Below are 9,068 nucleotides of genomic sequence, written 5' to 3'. Positions count from 1 at the left end.
TTTCTGAAAATTGGTGTGCTTGGAGCATAAAAAGCCTAATTGGAGTATCTTTCATAAGCGCGTTCTGAAGTTGATACAAGATTATTCAATTCGGCTCAAGGGTCATATGAACAATAGTGCTGATGATGTTGTTCTTCTGAACTATTTTAGAGTTCAGCACCGTAGTGTGAAGTTGCATCATCCTGTGGCTTGTTTTTGGTTACCGCCTGAGGCTAATGAATTACAAATTTGTTGTGATGGAGCGGCGAGAGGTAACCCAGGCGTTGCGGGTGCAGGTGTAGTAGCTAGGGATGAGCATTGTTCAGTTCTTGGTGCTAGGAGTATTTGGCTAGGAGTCACGACGAATTATTTAGCAGAATTGTACGGCATTATTGTTGGTTTGGAGTGGGCTATGCAATGGGGTTTTTCTTGTATTTATATACGGTCTGATTCTATGGGAGTTTTTGAAGCTTTCAAGAATGACACAATTCCTTGGTTTGCAAGGAATAGATGGATTATGATCTGTAGACACTATACGTCTATACGTTTCATTCACACTTTTAGAGAGGTGAATTTTTCAGCTGATGCAATGGCAAAGCGGGGTTGTTTATTGAGTAATGAAGTGGGAGTACACTACAATGGGAAACCTCCTTTCTTAATTTCTGTTGAACATCCTAATGTCGCTTATTTTCGGTTCAAATAGTTTCAAGTTTTTGGGGTTGCTGTAACCTCTTTTCTTGTAAACTATTTCTTGTAAATTTTGTTATCTATTAATACAAATTTTTGACTTATCAAAAAAATAATTGGGCTCGTTTTTTTCGAGCCAAATTTTTCATGAGGAATGCTAAGTTGGTTCATTATGTGAAATCTTCTATTCTTCCAGGTATTAAATGGGTTTACTCTTTGGTGGAGGATAATTCTAAGGTTTTAATTGGTGATGGCCGTAATACTTCTCTTTACTATGATGTATGGTTGGGGGATGTAGCTATTGCTGATTTACTTGAAGATTATGCTTTGGATTGTGCTATTTTGGTAGGTGATATGCTGAATGAAGGAGGATGGAATTTGAGTGAAGAATGTCGGAATAATTTGCTAGTTGCTGGTTTCGTTGAAGAGGATTTTCCTAGGACTTTGAATGGTGTTGATCGCAGGGTTTGGAAGCCCAATTACACAGGTAGTTTTACTGTCAGCTCTGCGAAATCCTTAATTCGCAAGAAGTATGCTAAGCTGGTAGGAGCAAATTTGTTATGGAGGCCGACTGTGCACCCTGCCTTGGCTGCGAGGAACTGGAAAATACTAAGAGGAGCTTGTGCTACGCTGGACAAGGTTAAAAGTCGCTTTAAAATCCAGGTTGTGAATAAATGATGTTTGTGTAATAGGGAGGAAGAAACGTTAGATCATTTGATGTGGCATTGCGATTTTGCTATCAAGGCGTGTAGCTGGTTATATGATATTTTTGGAATGCATTCTCATCTAAATCTGTGTACTACCTACAAAGCTGCATTTTTTTTGGTAAGTCCAAAAAGAATTAAAGAATAGCAAAAATACAAAAGAGAGTAGGTAGCAAGAAAAGAGGTTTGAGAGACCCCAAAAACTTACTATTTACTTGAAACGAAAATAAGATACATTTGGTAATTCAATAGACAAGATAAAATCAGGCCTACAAAGCTGCACGGGGAAGGAGCAACATGATAAGGGAACTTTGGTTGATTACTGTTTTGCTCGTAAGCCTGTGGATGACACACAATCGCTTTGTTTATGAAAACAAGAGGATTTGCTTGGGGCTTCTTTTAAAAATCTGTTTTTAATCAGGTGATGGAGTACTCCAGGCGGCTCAAAGGGCACATGAACAATACAGTGGAGGACTTAAAGGTTTTGGATTTTTTTAAGGTCTCTTATAGAAAGGTGAAGTCGTTGTTACCAGTTGAATGCAGGTGGGATACTCCGGCTTTGGGAGAGTTGTTGCTTTGATGTGATGGTGCTGCTCGTGGGAATCCGGGCGTAGCTGGAGATGGAGTTGTTGCAAGGGATCATGAGGCTAATGTGGTTGGAGCTATGAGCATTGGTTTTGGTATAACCTCAAACTATCTTGCTGAAATCTACGGGATTATTATAGGGCTGGAATGGGATGTTCAATGGGTTTTTTGCGTGCTTGTATTCGATCGAATTCGAAGAGTGCAGACCATTGCAACTTTCTTAGGTATGGCAATTTCTAACTTTCCTGATAGATATTTGGGAGTTAAGGTGATGCCGGGGATGGTTAAGTATAGTCACATCAGCAACGTTGTTGATAAGTTGAGGGATCAACTTTCGGTTCTGAAAGGTAAGATGTTATCTTTTCAAGATAGGGTTGTGCTTGTTAAGAATGTTCTTTCGAGTTATTCTATTCATAACATGGCTGTGTACAAATGGCCGGTAAAATTCACACTTCAATGTGAGCGTGTGATTCGTAATTTTCTGTGGTTGGGTGATTCTAATCTTACTAGAGCTTTTGTAGTTGGTTTTGATAAGATTTGTAGTCCTTTAAAGGAAGGTGGTCTTGGGATCACTAGCCTAAGGACTATGAATAAAGCTTTGCTGATGAAATTGTGGTGGGCTATAAAATCTTCTCGTAAGAGGTGGGCGAGGTTTTTGGAAGCCAAATTCACTTGTAGGGATGGTCGTATTAAGATGGAAGGGGTGAAATCTTCTATTCTTCCTGGTCTTCGTTGGGTTCATAAGGAGATGGTGGACAACACGAAGTGTTTTATTGGTGACGGTAGGGATACTTCTTTATTCTTTGATATATGGTATGGAAATACAACCTTAGCTAGTGTTTTAAATCACATGGATTTAGACAGATCAGCTCGTGTTTGTGATATTATTGTGCAAGGTGATTGGCAGATTCATGGAGTTCATTCGCAACTCCTTTTAAGTGCTGGTGTGGTGCAACAGGATTTACCAAAAATTCATATGGGAGTGGATAGGCGTTTTTGGATGCCTGATTTACAAGGTAAATTTTCTGTCAAGTCAGTTAGGGAATTGATTAGGAAGAAATATCCTATTTTGAGGGAGGCGGCTCAGAACTGGAAGTTTATTCGTGGTGCGTGTGCTACTCTTAATAAGGTACGTAGCAGATTTAAAATTCAACTTGCATCTAAATGTAGTGTGTGTCAGATTGAGGAGGAGTCTCTCCAACATATTCTTTGGAGCTGTAATTTTGCGCGTCAAGCTTGGGAGTGGATTGAAGGTATTTTCAAAATTAAACCTAATTATGATATTATTACTTCTTACCAAAAGGCAAAAAATCATAGTGGTATTGTTAAGGATTTGTGGTTGGTAGTGAATTTGGTTGTGCGTTCAGAATTATGGTTCACTAGGAACAAAAAAGTGTATGAAAAGAAGAACCCTTGTTGGTCTTTATTTCAAAAACGTGTTTTTAGTTTGATGCAAGATTATTCAGTTCGTATGAAGAGTTATATGCATAATTCTATGGATGACTTGAGAATTCTGGAGTTTTTTAGGGTTCGACATAGAAAGGTGAAGTTTACTGATCCCAAGGAGTGTTTTTGGTTTCCTCCTAAGGATAATGAATTGCTTTTGTGCACGGATGGCGCCTCAAGAGGTAATCCAGGGGTGGCGGGTGCTGGTGTTGTTGCAAGGAATGCAAATTGTGAAGTGGTAGGTGCAATGTGTATTGGTTTGGGAGTTACTTCTAATTATTTGGCTGAATTGTATGGTATTATTGTGGGTATGGAGTGGGCAGTTCAGTGGGGATATGCTTGCATTGTTATTAGATCAGATTCTACAAGTGTGTTGAAGGATTTGGAAGAAGATAACGTTCCTTGGTTTCCTACGCAAAGATGGATGGAAGTTAAAGTTTTATATGGTTCAATTCGTTTTGAACATTCTTTTAGAGAGGAAAATTTTGCAGCTGATGCAATGGCAAAGCGTGGTTGTTTATTAGAGGATGGGCTTGGTTTTCACTTTGAAGGTCGACCAGTTTTTTTAAGTTCTATTGAGTTTCCAAATCTAATTTATTATCGTTTTAAATAGGTTTTAGGAGTTTTTTAGGGGTTTATCTGATCCCTTTTATCCTTCACCTATCTTGTAAATATCTTTTTTATCAATATATTTTCTTGACTTAGCAAAAAAAAATTTGCTACAAGAGCCTGTAATTGGCTAGCTGATGTGTTCAAGTTAAACCTAATGTTAACCTTATTGTTTCTTTTAAAGCAGCAAAAGGAAGGATTCATATTGTTCGTGATCTGTGGATTATTGCCAACCTTGTTATTAGGTCGGAGCTATGGCAGTTGCAGAACAAGACTGTTTTCGAGCATAAAAAGCCTAATTGGAGTATCTTTCCTAAGTGCGTTCTGAAGTTGATACAAGATTATTCAATTCGGCTCAAGGGTCATATGAACAATAGTGCTGATGATGTTGTTCTTCTGAACTATTTTAGAGTTCAGCACCGTAGTGTGAAGTTGCATCATCCTGTGGCTTGTTTTTGGTTACCGCCTGAGGCTAATGAATTACAAATTTGTTGTGATGGAGCGGCGAGAGGTAACCCAGGCGTTGCGGGTGCAGGTGTAGTAGCTAGGGATGAGCATTGTTCAGTTCTTGGTGCTAGGAGTATTTGGCTAGGAGTCACGACGAATTATTTAGCAGAATTGTACGACATTATTGTTGGTTTGGAGTGGGCTATGCAATGGGGTTTTTCTTGTATTTATATACGGTCTGATTCTATGGGAGTTGTTGAAGCTTTCAAGAATGACTCAATTCCTTGGTTTGCAAGGAATAGATGGATTATGATCTGTAGACACTATACGTCTATACGTTTCATTCACACTTTTAGAGAGGTGAATTTTTCAGCTGATGCAATGGCAAAGCGGGGTTGTTTATTGAGTAATGAAGTGGGAGTACACTACAATGGGAAACCTCCTTTCTTAATTTTTGTTGAACATCCTAATGTTGCTTATTTTCGGTTCAAATAATTTCAAGTTTTTGGGGTTGCTGTAACCTCTTTTCTTGTAAACTATTTCTTGTAAATTTTGTTATCTATTAATACAAATTTTTGACTTATCAAAAAAAATACTAGACGTATTTCCTTAGAACATATTAATTGTAATTACAATACATTTTTCAAACTTTTTCTGTTAAAGATGAGTTTATCTAGTTTACAATTTAGTCTCAAAAATCAATTTCCGACTTATAACGAAATGTGTAGACTTTTTTGAGTTAACGTATATAAAATTAAACATTTTTATGAACTCTTTATTTTTGTGTTTGCTTTGTCTTTCTATTTGATTCAAGATAGATGAAATTTGTTAGGATTTGGATTAGTTCTGCATGGTCTTTCAAATTTCTTCTACTGTGAAATTTGACTTCCTTCATATTGTTAGGATTTGGAACTTGTTGATTTGAATGAGACTTGTTTGACAAATTATGAGCAGCTTCGTAATCATGTAGTTCAGTTCTATGAAGATAAGTTCAATGGCCAAGATCCGGTGATAGAAGGTGATTTATTTAATTTTGAGCATGCTTCAATTTCTATTGAGGAGAGCAACGTCATGGATATGATTCCTTCCCCGGAAGAAATTAAGCAAGCTGTTTTTGATCTGAGTGCGGATAGTGCCCCAGGGCCGGATGGTTTCTCTGGTTGTTTCTATCGTCATTGTTGAGATATTATTCATGATGATTTAACCAATGCCATTATTCATTGTTGGAATGCGGGTAGTATTCCAAATGGTGTTAATTCATCTTTTATCATCTTGCTGGCTAAGGTAAGGGAATACTCTTCGAAATTTCAGACCAATTGGTCTTAGTAATTTTTTCCTCAAAATTTTCACTAAGATCCTAGCTACTAGACTTGGTACAGTTTTGGATAAGCTTGTGTCTGAAGAACATGTAGCCTTCATGAAAGGGAGAAATATTCATGAGAATATTATCTTGGCGTCGGAGATGGTTAATGAGTTGCATTATAAACGCAAGGATGGCAACATTGGCCTTAAACTTGATATTTCTCAAGCTTTTGACACGGTAAATTGGGCTTTTGTGCTTGAAGTTTTCCGTCAGTATGTTTTTTCTGAAAATTGGTGTGCTTGGAGCATAAAAAGCCTAATTGGAGTATCTTTCATAAGCGCATTCTGAAGTTGATACAAGATTATTCAATTCGGCTTAAGGGTCATATGAACAATAATGCTGAAGATGTTGTTCTTCTGAACTATTTTAGAGTTCAGCACCGTAGTGTGAAGTTGCATCATCCTGTGGCTTGTTTTTGGTTACCGCCTGAGGCTAATGAATTACAAATTTGTTGTGATGGAGCGGCGAGAGGTAACCCAGGCGTTGCGGGTGCAGGTGTAGTAGCTAGGGATGAGCATTGTTCAGTTCTTGGTGCTATAAGTATTGGGCTAGGAGTCACAACGAATTATTTAGCAGAATTGTACGGCATTATTGTTGGTTTGGAGTGGGCTATGCAATGGGGTTTTTCTTGTATTTATATACGGTCTGATTCTATGGGAGTTTTTGAAGCTTTCAAGAATGACACAATTCCTTGGTTTGCAAGGAATAGATGGATTATGATCTGTAGACACTATACGTCTATACGTTTCATTCACACTTTTAGAGAGGTGAATTTTTCAGCTGATGCAATGGCAAAGCGGGGTTGTTTATTGAGTAATGAAGTGGGAGTACACTACAATGGGAAACCTCCTTTCTTAATTTCTATTGAACATCCTAATGTTGCTTATTTTCGGTCCAAATAGTTTCAAGTTTTTGGGGTCGCTGTAACCTCTTTTCTTGTAAATTTTGTTATCTATTAATACAAATTTTTGACTTATCAAAAAAAAAAAGAATCAACATACATAGAAATGCAATTTTTACTAGACGTATTGCCTTAGAACATACTAATTGTAATTACAATACATTTTTCAAACTTTTTCTGTTAAGGATGAGTTTATCTAGTTTACAATTTAGTCTCAGAAATCAATTTCCGACTTATAACGAAATGTGTAGACTTTTTTGAGTTAATGTATATAAAATTCAACATTTTTGTGAACTCTTTCTTTTTGTGTTGGCTTTGTCTTTCTATTTGATTCAAGATAGATGGAATTTGTTAGGATTTGGATTAGTTCTGCATGGTCTTTCATCGTTCTTCAATTGTGAAATTTGACTTCCTTCATATTTTCTTGAATCAACGTACATTGAAATGCAATTTTTACTAGACGTATTGCCTTAGAACATATTAATTGTAATTACAATACATTTTTCAAACTTTTTCTGTTAAAGATGAGTTTATCTAGTTTACAATTTAGTCTCAGAAATCAATTTCCGACTTATCACGAAATGTGTAGACTTTTTTAAGTTAACGTATATAAAATTCAACATTTTTATGAACTCTTTCTTTTTGCGTTGGCTTTGTCTTTCTATTTGATTCAAGATTGATGGAATTTGTTAGGATTTGGATTAGTTCTGCATGGTCTTTCATCCTTCTTCTATTGTGAAATTTGCCTTCCTTCATATTTTCTTGAATCAACGTACATAGAAATGCAATTTTTACTTGACGTAATGCTTTAGAACATATTATTTGTGATTACAATACATTTTTCAAACTTTTTCTGTTAAAGATGAGTTTATCTAGTTTACAATTTAGTCTCAGAAATCAATTTCCGACTTATAACGAAATGTGTAGACTTTTTTGAGTCAACGAATATAAAATTAGACATTTTTATGAACTCTTTCTTTTTGTGCTTGCTTTTTCTTTCTATTTGATTCAAGATAGATGAAATTGGTTAGGATTTGGATTAGTTCTTCTTGGTCTTTCATCCTTCTTCTATTGTGAAATTTGCCTTCCTTCATATTTTCTTGAATCAACGTACATAGAAATGCAATTTTTACTTGACGCAATGCTTTAGAACATATTATTTGTGGTTACAATACATTTTTCAAACTTTTTCTGTTAAAGATGAGTTTATCTAGTTTACAATTTAGTCTCAGAAATCAATTTCCGACTTATAACGAAATGTGTAGACTTTTTTGAGTCAACGTATATAAAATTCAACATTTTTATGAACTCTTTCTTTTTGTGCTGGCTTTTTCTTTCTATTTGATTCAAGATAGATGAAATTGGTTAGGATTTGGATTAGTTCTTCTTGGTCTTTCATCCTTCTTCTATTGTGAAATTTGCCTTCCTTCATATTTTCTTGAATCAACGTACATAGAAATACAATTTTTACTTGACGCAATGCTTTAGAACATACTATTTGTGATTACAATACATTTTTCAAACTTTTTCTGTTAAAGATGTTATCTAGTTTACAATTATTCTCAGAAATCAATTTCCGACTTATAACGAAATGTGTAGACTATTTTGAGTTAACATATATAAAATTCAACATTTTTATGAACTCTTTCTTTTTTTGTTGGCTTTGTATTTCTATTTTATTCAAGATAGATGGAATTTGTTAGGATTTGGATTAGTTCTGCATGTTCTTTCATCCTTCTTCAATTGTGAAATTTGACTTGCTTCATATTTTGTTGAATCAATGTACATAGAAATGCAATTTTTACTAGACGTATTGCATTAGAACATATTAATTGTAATTACAATACATTTCTCAAACTTTTTATGTTAAAGATGAGTTTATCTAGTTTACAATTTAGTCTCAGAAATCAATTTCCAACTTATAAAAAATGTGTAGACTTTTTTGAGTTAACGTATATAAAATTCAACATTTTCATGAACTCTTTCTTTTTGTGTTTGCTTTGTATTTCTATTTGATTCAAGATAGATGAAATTTGTTAGGATTTGGATTAGTTTTGCATGGTCTTTCAAATTTCTTCTATTGTTAAATTTGAATTCCTTCATATTTTCTTGAATCAACGTACATAGAAATGTAATTTTTACTAGACGTATTGCCTTGGAACATATTAATTGTAGTTACAATACATTTTTCAAACTTTTTCTGTTAAGGATGAGTTTATCTAGTTTACAATTTAGTCTCAAAAATCAATTTCCAACTTATAAAGAAATGTGTAGACTTTTTTGAGTTAACGTATATAAAATTCAACATTTTTATGAACTCTTTTTTTTTTATGTTGGCTTTGTCTTT

Source organism: Papaver somniferum, unplaced genomic scaffold, assembly GCF_003573695.1.
Source record: "Papaver somniferum cultivar HN1 unplaced genomic scaffold, ASM357369v1 unplaced-scaffold_63, whole genome shotgun sequence".
In the NCBI taxonomy this organism is placed as follows: domain Eukaryota; kingdom Viridiplantae; phylum Streptophyta; class Magnoliopsida; order Ranunculales; family Papaveraceae; genus Papaver; species Papaver somniferum.
This window is presented reverse-complemented; position numbering follows the sequence as displayed.